Raw genomic sequence first — 14,058 nt, 5'->3', positions numbered from 1 at the left:
AACACTGAGATTCCACCTCACCCCACAAAGAATGGCTGCTATCAAGAAATCAAACAATAACAAATGTTGGCGGGGTTGTGGGGAGAAAGGAACCCTTCTCCATTGCTGGTGGGAATGCAGACTGGTGCAACCACTATGGAAATCAATATGGGGATACCTCAAAGAGTTTGGACCGGAGGTTCCATTTGACCCAGCCATCCTTCTGCTGGGTATCTTTCCAAGAGAACTAAAAGAATCATATCACAGAGAAGTATGCTCACCCATGTTTATAGCGGCACAGTTTGTAATAGCTAAATCTTGGAAATAGCCCATTTGCCCATCCGTTCGAAACTGGATAAAGAGATGTGGTTTTTCTATAAAATGGAATATTACTTAGCCATAAAGAATGAGAAAATAGATTGATTCATAGGAAAATGGATACGTATTGAAGATATACTCCTAAGTGAAATAAATAAGTCACACATGTGTAAATACCAAATAGTTTCCCTGGTGTGAATAATCTGCAATAATACATAAGATCCTAATAAGATTACTGACATTTAGAAATGGGAAGAAAGGAGCTAAAGGTGTAGGGAAGGTGGGATGGGTAGGGGAAGGGTAATAAGGGAAAAGAAAAAAATGTGAGATAATGAAAAGATGAAAATAAAGTGTTTGTAGATGGGGAGGGGAGAAGGGGGTGAAGGGAGGGCAGAGGTAAGGGGAAAAAATGAGAATCAAGACTTGTCAGGTAGAGGTGAAAGATCCCAACAATGAATGTAACTGTACTGTATCCCTAAAATGTACCAATAAACTCAATTATAGCTGAAAAAAAAAAGTACTTGTAATTTGAGCCACCTGGTGTGATATCATCTTCACGCAGCACATTTTGTGACAAGAACAAACTGAGGTAACATCTCTGAGGAGATTTTGTGAAGTTCATAAGCACCACTTTTGGTAGTCACAGGCTTCAGGAAATGAAAATCAACCTAGGAGTAGTCCCTTCTGTCAGCCAGGTTGCAAAATTGGCTCACAGGAAATGAGTGATCAATCTGGAGTAACAGGGTCAACAAGAGGCCTGAGCCAATCGCCAACTCTACACCTGAGCTCCACATACACACTTTGCGGTCTCGAAGAAAATTTAAGCCTTTAAAAACAATTGCCACTTTTTTGGAATCGGGTCTTTATATTTGGTGAGGAATGACTGTTCTGAGTTGTTTATATGTTTTAGATAATAGTCCTTCGTCTGAGGCGCAGCTGGTAAAAATTTTTGCCCACATGGTAGGTTGTCTCTTAGTTCTGTTGATAGTTTCATTTGCAGTGCAGAAGCTTTTTAATAAGATGAGATCCCAGTTGTTGATTCTTTCTGCTAGTTCCCGTGCTACTGAGGATTTGTTCATAAAGTCTTTTCCTATGCCAATGTCTTCCAGAGTTCTGCCTAACTTATCTTCCAGCAAGTTTAGTGTTTCTGTTTTAATATTTAGATCTTTAATCCACTTGGATTTTAATTTGGTACATGGTGAAAGATATGGGTCCAGTTTTAATCTTTGGCAGGTTGAGTTCCAGTTTTGCAAACACCATTTATTAAAGAGGCTATCTTTCCTCCAGTGAGGGTGGTCAGCTCCTTTGTCAAAGATGACATAGCTGAGTACATCTGGATTTGTTTTTGTGTCTTCCAATCTGTCCAAAATGAGAATCTGCAATGAACAGACATTTCTCAGATAAAGTGGTAAAAGCAGCAAGTAAATATATGAAAAAATGTTCTACATCACTGGTCATTTGAGAAATGCAAATGAAAACAACACTGAGATTCCACCTCACCCCACAAAGAATGGCTGCTATCAAGAAATCAAACAATAACAAATGTAGGCGGGTTGTGGGGAGAAAGGAACCCTTCTCCATTGTTGGTGGGAGTGCAGACTGGTGCAACCACTATGGAAATCAATATGCAGATACCTCAAAGAGCTGGGACTAGAGGTTCCATTTGACCCAGTCATCCCTCTGCTAGGTATCTTTCCAAAAGAATTCAAAGAATCATATCACAATGACATATGCACACCTATGTTTATAGCAGCACCGTTTGTAATAGCTAAAACTTGGAAACAGCCCATTTGCCCATAAGTTGGAAACTGGACCAATATGATGTGGTTTTTCTATAAAATGGAATACTACTCAACCATAAAGAATGAGAAATTAGATTCATTCATGGGAAAATGGATTCATATTGAGGATATACTCCTAAGTGAAATAAATAAGTCACACATGTGTAAATACCAAATAGTTTCTCTGGTGTGAATAAACTATAATAGTACATAAGATCCTAATGAGATAATTGACAATGTGAAATAGGAAGAAAAGTGCTAAAGCTGTAGGGAAAGTGGGAAGGGTAGGGGAAAGGTAATAAGGGAAAATAAAAAAGTATGAGAAAATGAAGAAATGGAAATGAAGTGTTTGTAAAGGGGGAGGGAGGAGGGGTGAATGGAGGGCAGGGAAAAGGGGAAAAAGTGAGAACCAAGACCTGTCATGTAAAGGTACAAGATCCCAATAATGAATGTAACTGTACCGTATACCTAGAATGTACCCATAAACTCAATGAGGAAAAAAAATTTAAAAACTGCCACATTAGCTCTCCAGTGACTTCCTATATCCCTCCATTCCCTCAAGCCTATTCAGTTGAAGCACACATGTTTATTTATTGAATTGTACCTATGACTGTTAATAACTATGACCAACCAGAACCATAATTTCCCACAAAGGAAACAAATTATTCCAACAGGTGAAGTGTGTTTATGAGTAACTGAACCATATGCAATATATTTGTTAATTTCTTCCTTATTTATACAGTTTTTCCAAAAACATCTAAAATAAATTTATATATATATATATTTTTTTTTTTCTCAGTACAGGGGATTGAACTCAGGACCTTATGCTTGCAGGGTAGGTGCAGCACCACTGAGCTAACCCCCTGGCCCAAATTATATTATTTTTATAAGAATAACTTCTTTCAATATCTGAAAGTTAGCTGGTTTTTGCTTCTCCTTTCCTGGGAAGTGTGGAATAGAAGGTTCTACTTCTTTTAAGCTGAGGATGTCCCATTGTTAGTCCATTCAGGAGATTAACATAGGCCTGCCAGCAGGTCGTGAAACACACAGGGCCTACTTGGCTATAAATTGATACTTTTTAATGACATTAATCTCCAAACATTAATGTAACTGAAATCATAAAAACATCCCTGCTACCGATAGATGCAAGGTATAATAGAAAGATTATAGATACAGAATCAAATGGCCTAATGACTTGGTTATAAGGCTATCATTTTTAAGAATCTGCTCCATGGCTGGTATTGTACAAATTGTTATTCATACATTACATAAAAAAATATTCCATTGGCCCCTCACACACATTACAGAATCACAGGTGTACTGTATAAGCCTCATTTTGTCAGTATACCCATGGATCTGACTTACAAAGTTTCTCCTGGAAAGTCTGTAAGTGCAGGTTACTGAATATTAAAACATCCCTTTGAGGATTATGATCTCCTTTGCATCGATGCAGAAACTGAGATAAAGTAATGCCCAAGATCCCAAAGAATAAATGGCAAGGGATCCAAAGCCGGGTCTCCTCCACACCTAAAGCTACACTAACATCCAGTCACAGCTGCACGATCTGGGCAAGGACACTCCGACACAGCTTCCTGACTTCTAAACTCGGGACGACAGTGTCCCCCATCTCAGAGGATTTGTGGAAGGGTCATATAAGTAGGCATGTTTTGTAATTTCAGAACAGGAGCCCATGTTGACGTGGAGAGTTCGGATTTTCAGGTGGTCTATTTGTCCTGTTTGCAGTGCAGAGGGGAGGGATGTTCATCTTGTGACCCCTCAGGAGGCTGACAGAAACAGCTGGGGAAGTCTGGCACCCCAATCTGTTTTCACAGAATTCTACAAAATACTAGAACCTAGAACAGGGGATGGGGAACAGGGGTGACAGCTAACGCCACCTTCTTCCTTTCCAGACTTCACACAGGAAGCCTCAAAGGCTTCAGAACTTAAGAGTTTTGCATCGGTTCAGAACATTCATTAATGGCAGAACTGGAGACAGCACCCAGGCCTCCACATGCTCCTGCATTTCCAAAGGCACCAACAGGAACACCCTTCAGCCTAGGTCCACACTGTTCTTGTACAATGACGGGTTAGCACTAATTCGCGGTACTGTGTCCTGCTCTAAGGAAAAATCACAGGCATAGCATGAAACACTATTTCAATTCTTCACAACCTGCATACACTCCCAAACTGAATAAACATGGAAGAATATATTCAATGAGAAATGAAATTTGCTTTCTCTTTACATGGTCTCTGTGAGAAGGCTGAGTCTGCTTTCCATGCTACATCTGAATATGATTCTTCATAACTTTTTTCCCTCAATTCATAACAGTAAGGGAAGTGGGAAGAGTAGGGAAAAGGAAATTAGGGAAAAGAAAAAATATGAGAAAACGAAAAAATGGAAAGAAACAAAGTCTTTGTAAATAGGGGAGAGTGAAGGGGGTGAAGAGAGGGCAGGGGTGTGGGGAAAAATGAAAACCAAGACCTGTCATGTAGAGGTACAAGATCCCAATGATGAATGGAACTGTACTGTATATTTAAAAAGTACCAATAAACTCAATGAAAAAAATAATAGTTCCAGTATTTCAAATCCACCCTAGCAGTTATACTGTAGAACAAGAGAGTACAGTGCAACAAGAAACACAAGCAGTCTCAGGCAATTGCCATTTTCTAATGCTCAGCTGTGATCTCAGCCAAGTACCCAGCCCGCCTACCCCCAAAGGGCTATGAACAGCCCTCCATCCAGTTCAATTTAGACTCTGCCAAACAGCTTTGGCAGATCTGTGCTGAGAATGCGATCCAAGAGTCCCAGACAATATGCTCTCTCGAGCTGCATCATATCCCACATTTTATTTACAAATGGACATGCGATTTATGGCTGCATTGTTAAATTCAAAGAAGGGGCAGTGCACTTGGCATTTACCATGGGTCAGGCAACAACACACTGCAATAAACAACAATGCAAACAGGAAACAAAGGGTTATGGTAGAGGTTTCAGGATATTTTCCCTATTATATACAGGATTAATAATAAACTCAGTGGGGCCTTCCTACAATGTATGCCCAGCTCAAAGTCAGCATGACCTCATAATAATCTGCCCACTCTCAACTGTGGGAGGAAAGAGGCTATTAACAATAATTTCAAGGAGTTTGTCTAGTGAGGGTTTCTAAACTAAAAAATATTTTTTAAAAAAATCTTAAAATATGTAACCTATTTTCTCCACCCCCCAGTTTCTCCTGATAGTCATTCAAAGTTGGATAGGTATTAATAATGGAATCATTATCAAATTCAAGTGTACAGAGAGGTCCACTAAATACACACAAATACACACACACACACACACACACTCGCACAATGTAGATGGAAAGAAAACCTACTCTACCCCTAGGGCAAGTCACTAGAGGCACTAATCTCAATAAAGTTTGGCAGAAGAGCAAACAGTATTTGTGTACTAGACTATTTTCTCCAGCAGTTTTGGCTTCACAGTGGAATCTGAGTGGAAATCATAGCAAATGCCCGCACTTCCCCTGTATGAGCACAGCCTTCCCCACAGTGAACATCCAGCACTGGAGTAGTAACACTTGTTACAACTGATAAACCTACACTGACACACTGTTATCGTTCACAGTCTGTAGTTTATACCAAGGTCATTACTGGTGTTCTAAATTCTGTAGGATGTGGAAGCTATAAAATGACATGTACCCACCACGACAGAGTCACATGAAATGAAGCCCTAAAATACCACTGTGCTTCGTATACCCGTCCTTCCCTTTCTAATCCCTGGTAACCACTGATCTTTTCACTGCCTCCATAGTCTTGTATTTTCCAGAATATCTTAGAGTTCACATCAGAAAATATTTAGTCTTTTTACACTGACTTCTTTCATTTAGCGATATTTAATTTATCCATTTCTTTACATTGTATGATAGTTCATTTCATTTTAGTGTTAAATGATATTCCATCATCTGAACGTATCAGTCATTATCCATTCACCTACTGAAGAACATCTAGGTTGCACTGAAATTTTGACAATTATGAAAAAAGTAGCCATAAACTCCTATATGAGGGATTTTGTACAAGCATAATTTTCAACTTATTTGCATTAAATACTGATGAGTCCAATTACTTAATTATATTGCAATGGTATGTTTAGTTTTGTAAGAAACCACAGAATAAATCAGAGAAGTGGGCTGAGGATTTAGCTCAGTGGTGCCACTGCCTGCCTCACAAGCACAAGGTCCTGAGTTTGATCCCCAGGACAAAAAAAGAAAAAGAAAAAAAAAAAGGAAGAAAGAAACCAGAGAAGAAATTTAAAAGTTCCTATAATCAAATGACAGTAGGAGCACAACATACCCAAACCCACAGGACACAATGAAAGCATTCCTGACAGGGAAGTTTGTACCTGTGAATGCATACATAAAAAGAATTGAGCATGGGAGAGGGATTTAGGTCAGTGGTTCTGCTGCCAGCCTTACAAGCACAAGGACCAGAGTTCAATCCCTGGTACCAAAAAGAAAAAAGAAAAAAAAAGATAAAAAGAAATGAACGATCCCAAATGAATAACCTAATGAGGCAACTCCAGTTCTAGGAAAACACAAACAATCCAACTCCAAAACTAGTAGAAGTAAAGATATTATGAAAATCAGAGCATAAATTAATGAAATTGAGATTTAAAAATCAATACAAAGGGTTTGAAAGGGAAAACAAGATAGATAAACCCTTGGCCAAAAGTATCAAGAGAAGAAAAGTAAAAACTCATGCTGATGCAATTAGAAATTAAAAAGGTGGAAACTGACCCAAACTGGAAAATTATAAGAAGCTATTTCAAAAATTTATATTCGAATAAATTGGAGAACTCAGAACAAATAGAGAAATTTCTAGACGCACATAAATTATCAAAATTGAACCAAGAAGATAAACTCTGAACAGACAAAAAACAGTTAATAAACTAATAAAAAAAAACTTAAAACTACAAAAGGAAGCCAGGATGTAATGGATTTCCTACAGAATTATGAAAGGACTGTGAAGGAGACCTAATATCCATAGTTCTCAAAGTCATGCAAGCGAGAGGAAGCAAACTCACACATGGGAGCCATCACCCTAACCAGACAAGGACTTGATAACAGCAACAACAACAAAAACGCTGCAGACCCATTTTTCTGATGAACACAGATGCAAAAATCCTTAACAACATACTGATAAAGAAAATACAGCAAATTATTAAAAAGTCCATACATCATGCTAAGTTGGCTTCATCCCAGGGATGTGAGGATAGCTTACATACATAAATCAATAAATGGGATATTTCACATAAATAAAGACAAAAATCACATCATCACCTCAAGAGACACAGAAAAAGCCTTTTTTACAAAATCCAACATTCTTGCATGATAAAAAACCTTAAAAAAACAGATCTAGAAGGACCTTATTCCAACCAGTAAAAGCCATTTATGACCAACCCACTCCCAACATCATAGTAAGTGGGGGGAAGCTGAAAGCATATCCTTTTTATTCAGGAAAAAAGCAAATGTGTCCACACTTACTATTCCTGATCAGTACACCACTCAAAAGTTTGCCAGAGCAATCCAGCAAGAGAATGAAATGAAAGAGACACAAAAGACAAAGAAGTCAAATTATCTTTATTCACAGACAACATGATCCATTACATAGAAGACCCCAATAATTCTGCTGAAAGTTTTCTAGAATAAGCAAATTCACAAAAATCAATACCCAAAAATCAATAGTGTTGTTGTACATTAACAATGAACCCACCAAGAAGAAGTCAGGAAAACATTTCCAGCAGCTGCAAAAGGAATTATATACATGGGATTTTAATTTACCCAAAGAAGTAAAAGACGTCCACAATGAAAAAAGTACAGTACTCTGAAAAAAAAGATACAGAAGAAGACATCAGGAAATGGAAAAAATCCCGATTATGGATAGACAGAACCAATATTATCAAAATAACCACTTTAACCAAAAAAACAAAACAAAAAAAAAAACATGCATTTGACACAAGCCCAATCAAAATATCTACCTAATTCTTCGCAGAACTACAAAAAATAATGCCAGAATTTGTATGGAACCAAAACAGACAACAGAGTAACAAAACTAATCCTAGGCAAGAAGAGCAAAGCAAGAGGTAACACAATCCTAGATTTCAAGTGTATTATAAAGCTACACTGATTAATAAAAAGCATGATACTTTAAAAAAAAGACAAGTTTTGTTTTGTTTTGGATGTCTATAATTTTTTGTATTTTTTACATTTCTGTTTTTCTTAGCACATATCTGTGGAACATAATGTTTGTAATTACCATGAGGAATTGGTACATTCACATAACACATCTTTTTTTATTATATCCTCTTCCCTTCTAGCCCTTCTTCCTCTATCTCTTGGTCTTCTTCCAATTTGCAAAACATCTGTCTCCTTTTCTCCTATTATCTATCTATGTTTCTCTTTAAATTATATTTTGGGTTTCTCTTAAAAGAAAAACCATGTCGGGTTATTCAAGAGATGCAAACGAAAACAATGCTGGGATTCCAACTTATCCCAGAAAGAATGGCTGTTATCAAGACCTCAACCAATAACATAACCAATGCTGGCCACATTGTGAGGGAAAAGGAACCCTTCTCCACTGTAGGCTGGAGTGTAGACTGGTGCAACCACTGTGGAAATCACTATCAGTATGGGGATGCCTCAAATAACTAGGCTAGAGGTCCCATTTCACCAAGGTATTTGCCTGCTGGGTATCTTCCTGAAATAATTAGAAGAATCATACGACAGTGATATATGTGCACCCATGTTTATAATGGTACAGATTATAACAACCTAAAACTTGGAAACTGCCCATCAACTGGAGATTGGATAAAGAAAAGGTGGCTTTTTTTAATAAAATGGAGTACTACTTAACCATAAAAATTAGAAATTAGAGACATTTATAGCTAAATGGATATACATTGAGGCTATACTCATTTCTTAAATAATTTTATTGATATATTTAATATTCACCATATAATGACATTCATCATTAGAAATTTACACTTTCACATAACCTATCCTGGTTCTTACTTTTTCCCCATTACCCTGCCCTACCTTCGACCCCTCCACCCCTAACACTCTACAAAGGCTTTGCTTCCATTTTTTCTTTTTCTAATATTAATTTTATTCCCTTCTTTCTTTTCCCCTACCTCTCAATCCCCTTCCCCTTTGCATCTTTTCTTCCTACTTCACAACATCTATTGTACCTTTTAATCATGATTTACACTTTCAGTTTCTCACATTAGAGAAACTATTCGGTATTTACACGTGTGTCCTATTTATTTCACTTCAGTATCACCTCAATGTGCAACCATTTAGCTATGTCTCTAGTGTCTCATTCTATATCACTGAGCAGTACTTCAATTAAAAAAAAGCACACATTATCATTACCCAGTCTCCCATTAAAGGGCAACTGGATTGGCTTCCAAGTTTTAGCTACCACAAATTGTGCTGTTGTGAACATGTGTGTAAACATATCACTGTGCTATGATTCTTTGGGGAAAATACCCAGCAGGGGAATAGCTGGGTCAAATAGGACCTCCAATCCTAGTTCTTTGAGGAATCGCCATACTGATTTCCACAGTGGGTGCACCTGTCTGCACTGAAGTAGGGTTCATCTTTCCCGACAGTCCTGCCAGCATTTGTTATTGGTTGACGTCTTGATAGCAGGCATTAATTCTGGAGTGAGGTGGAATCTCAGCGTTGTTTTCATTTGTATCTCTCTAATGACCAATGATGTTGAACATCTTTTTCATATATTCATTTGCTGTTTCTACTTCTTTGAGAAATGTCTGTTCATTTCAGATGCCCATTTATGGATTATGTCTTTAAATATGGGAGGTCTGATTTATTTTAAGTTCTTTATATATTCTAAATAGTAGACTTTTGTTTGAGGACTATCTGGGGAAAATTTTTCTCACATTGTGGGTTGTCTCTTCACACTGTTGGTGCTTCTCTTATCCTGCACAAGCTCTTTAATGAGAAGACATCCCATTTGTTGATTGTTTGTGCTAGTTCACAGGCAGCTGAGGTTTTGTTCATAAAATCTTTTCCTACACCAATGTCTTCAAGAGCTCTACCTAATCTCTCTTCCAGCTGGTTTAAAGTTTCTGTTTCAATATTTAGATCTCTAATACATTCAATTTTAGTTTAGTGCATGGTGAGAGATATAGGTCTAGTTTTTTAATCTTTGGAAAGTTGAAAGCCAGTTTTTCCAACACAATTTATTAAAGAGGCTATCTTGCCTCCTAAGTTAGGATGGTGGGCTTCTTTGTCAAAGATGAGTTGGCTGGGTGTCCCTGGAGTTACTTCTGCATCTTCTAATCTGTTCCACTGCTCATCAGGTCTGTTTCTTTGCCAGTACCATGCTGTTTTTAGCACAGTGGCATTGAGCATAGTTTCAAGCTGGGAACTGAGATACCCCTGTCGTGTCTCTGTTGCCTAGAATTGCTTTTGCTATTCTAGGTCCCTTCATGTTCTATATGAATTTTTGGATTATTTTCTCTAAGTCTGTAAAGTATGCTGCTGGGATTTCAATTGGGATTGCATTGAATCTATATAGCAGTTTTGAAAGTATGACCATTTTTACTATTGAGTCTTCCTACTCAGGAGCAATGAATGTCTTTCCATTTTCTGATATGCGCTTCAATCTCTTTTTCGGAGTGTTATAGTTTTCAGAATAGGGGTTTTTTATTTCATTCATTAGGTGGATTTCTAGTTATTTCAGTTCTTTGGGTTCTATTGTCAAAGGAACTGATTGCCCCATTTCTTTCTCAGTTAGTCTGTTTCCTGTGTACACAAAAGCTAATGATTTTTGAGTGTTGACCTTATATCCAGCTATTTCACTGAATTTGGTTATTAAACCTAGAAGATGTTTGGTGGAGTTCTTGGGGGTCTTCTATAAAGAGTATCATATTATCTGCAGATAATGACAATTTGACTTCTTCCTTTCCTAACTTTATTCCTTCTATTTCTTTCCCTTGTCTAATTGCTATGGCTAATGTTTCCAAAACTATATTGAACAGGAGTGGTGATAGTGAACATCCTTGTCTTGTTGCTGATTTTAGTATGAAGGATTTCAGTTTTTCACCATTTAGTATGATATTGGCTGTTGGTTTTTCATAGATGGCTTTTATCAGATGGAGGTAGAGACCATCTATTCCAATTTTTTGGAGGGTTTGGTCATAAAGGCATGTTGGATTTTGTCAAATGCTTTTCCGTGTCTATTGAGACGATCATATGCTTTTGTCCTTGGCTCTGTTAATATAGTGCATGATATTTACTGATCTGCATATGTTGAAGCATCCCTGCCATCCTGGGATGAGCACCACTTGGTCAGGGTGTTATGGTCCTCTTGATGATCTTCTGCATTCTGTTTGCCAGTATTATATTAAGGATTTTTGCATCTATGTTCATTAGTGAGATTGGTCTATAATTCTCTTTTTCAGATGGGTCATTCTCTGCTTTTGGAATCAAAGTAACACTTGCTTCCAAGAATGAATTTGAGAGTATTGTTTCTCTTTGCATTTCATTGAAGAGTTTAAACAGTAGTGGCAATAGTTCAAAATATTTTGTAGAATTCAGCAGTGAAGCCATTGAGACTGGGCTTTTCTAAGTTGGTAAGTTTTTTTTTTTTTTTTAGGAATTCAGATATTTTTATTGTTATCAAAATGTTTTAACTACCATAATAATGTGGTCAGATTTATTTTTTTTCTTTTACTGAGTTTATTGGTACATTTTAGGTATACAGTATAATTGCATTCATCATTGGGATCTTATACCTTTACATGACAGGTTTTAGTTCTCATTTTTTCCCCTTGTCCCTGCCCTCCCTTCACCCCCTCCTCCCCTCCCCATTTACAAACATTTTATTTTCATTTGCTCATATTTTTTCTTTTCCCTTATTACCTTTCCCTTACCCTTCCCATTTTCCCTACACCTTTAGCCCTTTTCTTCCTATTTGACATGGTCAATTATCCATTTTTAATTACTTTCAATTACATTGCTTACCATTGGTCGATTAGAATCTTTAGGTCAACTTCGTTCAGCTTTGGTAGTTCATACGTATTTAGGAATCTGTGCATTTCCTCTGTGTTTTCCATCTTATTGGTGTATAGGTTCTCAAGGTAGGCATTGATGATCCTCTGACTTTCTGCTGAGTCCCTTGTAATTTCACCCTTTCCATTCCTAACTGTATGGATTTGGGCATTTTCCTTCCTTTTTTTTTTTGATAAGGTTAGATAAGAGTTTGTCAATTTTGTTCAAAGAACCAACTCTTGCCTTCAATGTTTTTTTTTAATTATTCTCTTTGCCTCCATTGCATTGATGTCTGCCCTGATATTTATAATTTCCTCCTATATATGAGTTTGGAGTTTCTCCTGCTCTTTTTTTTTTCCTAGAAGTTTGAGGTTCAGCATCAGGTTGTGCAATTGAACTCATTCTGCTTTCCTAATATGAGTATTCACTGCTGTGAATTTTCCTCCTAAGACTGCTTTCACTGAGTCCCATAGATTCCGACATGTTGTATTCTCATTATCATTTTATGGTAGAAACTGTTTGATTTCTTCTTTAATTTCCTCTGTGACCCATTGGTTACTCAAAATTGTGTTGCTCAGTTTCCATGTGTTTATGAAATTCTTGCAGTTTCTTTTGCTATTGATCTACAATTTCATTGCATTATAACTTCAGTTCCTTTGCACTTACTTAAACATGTTCTATGAGAGAGGATGTGGTCTATTTAGAAAATGATCCACCTGCAGCTGAAAAGAATGTGTATTCAGATTTTGTGAGGTACAACACTCTGTAAACATCTGTTAAGCTCATTTGTTCAAGAGTTTGATTGACTTCTAGTATCTCATTGTTTATTTTTTGTCTGTTTGATCTATCTTCTTTTGAGAGTGGGATATTGAGGTCCCCCACTATGATTGCATTAGTGCTTTTACGACTTTTCATGTCTGTTAGTACTTCTTCTATATATATGCACTAGTGTTTGGTGCATATATATTTATGATTGTCTCTCTTTTTCTTGGATTGTTCCCTTTACAAGGATGTAGTGTCCTTTGTCTCTCTTAATAAGTGTTGGTTTGAAATCCACTTGATCTGTAAAAAGGATAGCTACTCCTGCTTTTTTTCAGGTTCCTGTCACATGGAGTATTGTTTTCAACCCTTTAACTTCTAGTCTATGAATTTCTTTTTGAATTGGGTTTATACTATGCAGCATATTGTTGAATCTTGCTTCTTGACCCATTCTGCCAGTCTTTTTCTTTGGATTGATGCATTGAGACCATTAACATTGATGGTTATAACTGATATTTATTGACTTATCCTTGTCATAACTTTTTTCTTTTTGTTGGATTCTCCCCCTTTGCTTTTAATTTCTCATCATGCCTCACAGTTTCATTCTTATGGGCTTCCTGGGGTTGTGATCCTCATTGTCTTTTCCAAGGATGTTCTTTAAAATATTTTGGAGTGCTGGTTTGATGTTCACGGAGTTCCTAAGGTGGTCTTTGTCATGAAAGCATCTTATTTCTCCATCAATTTTGAAAGATAGATTTACAGGGTACATCAGTCTGGGTTGGAGCTTGTTTTCCTTTATGGCTTGAAGTATGTCACTCCAAGCTCTTCTTTCCTTATGGGTTTGTGTTGAGAAGTCTGCTGTAATTCTGATGAGCTTTTCTTTGTGTGTGATTTGTTTCTTTTCTCTGACTGCTTGTAGAATTGTGTTCTTCTGTTGGGTTTCTGCAATCTTAACTATCGTATGCCTAGGGGTAGATATTTTTTTCCACTTTTAATTGAGTTTATTGGTACATTTTAGGTATACAGTACAGTTACATTCATTGTTGGGATCTTGTACCTCTACATGACAGGTCTTGGTTCTCATTTTTCCCCCTGTCCCTGCCCTCCCGTCACCCCCTCCTCCCCTCCCCATCTACAATCACTTTATT

The 14,058-nt window shown here is 37.2% G+C and overlaps 1 long non-coding RNA gene across 1 annotated transcript in view; it reads right to left on the bottom strand.

Annotated features, from left to right (window-relative positions):
• Positions 1–1,650: 1,650 nt before the first annotated feature.
• The window catches only part of LOC117283861, a 25,839-nt gene continuing 13,431 nt past the window's right edge, over positions 1,651–14,058 (bottom strand). Inside the window, exon 3 of the long non-coding RNA XR_004514895.1 lies at positions 1,651–1,673. This is a non-coding gene — a long non-coding RNA (uncharacterized LOC117283861). The remainder of the gene's footprint in view (positions 1,674–14,058) is intronic.

The sequence above is a fragment of the Fukomys damarensis genome, unplaced genomic scaffold, assembly GCF_012274545.1.
Source record: "Fukomys damarensis isolate Sample0158 unplaced genomic scaffold, DMR_v1.0_HiC HiC_scaffold_31, whole genome shotgun sequence".
NCBI classification, from domain to species: domain Eukaryota; kingdom Metazoa; phylum Chordata; class Mammalia; order Rodentia; family Bathyergidae; genus Fukomys; species Fukomys damarensis.
Note: the sequence above shows the minus strand (reverse complement) of the source record. Positions and strands in the feature narration are given on the sequence as shown.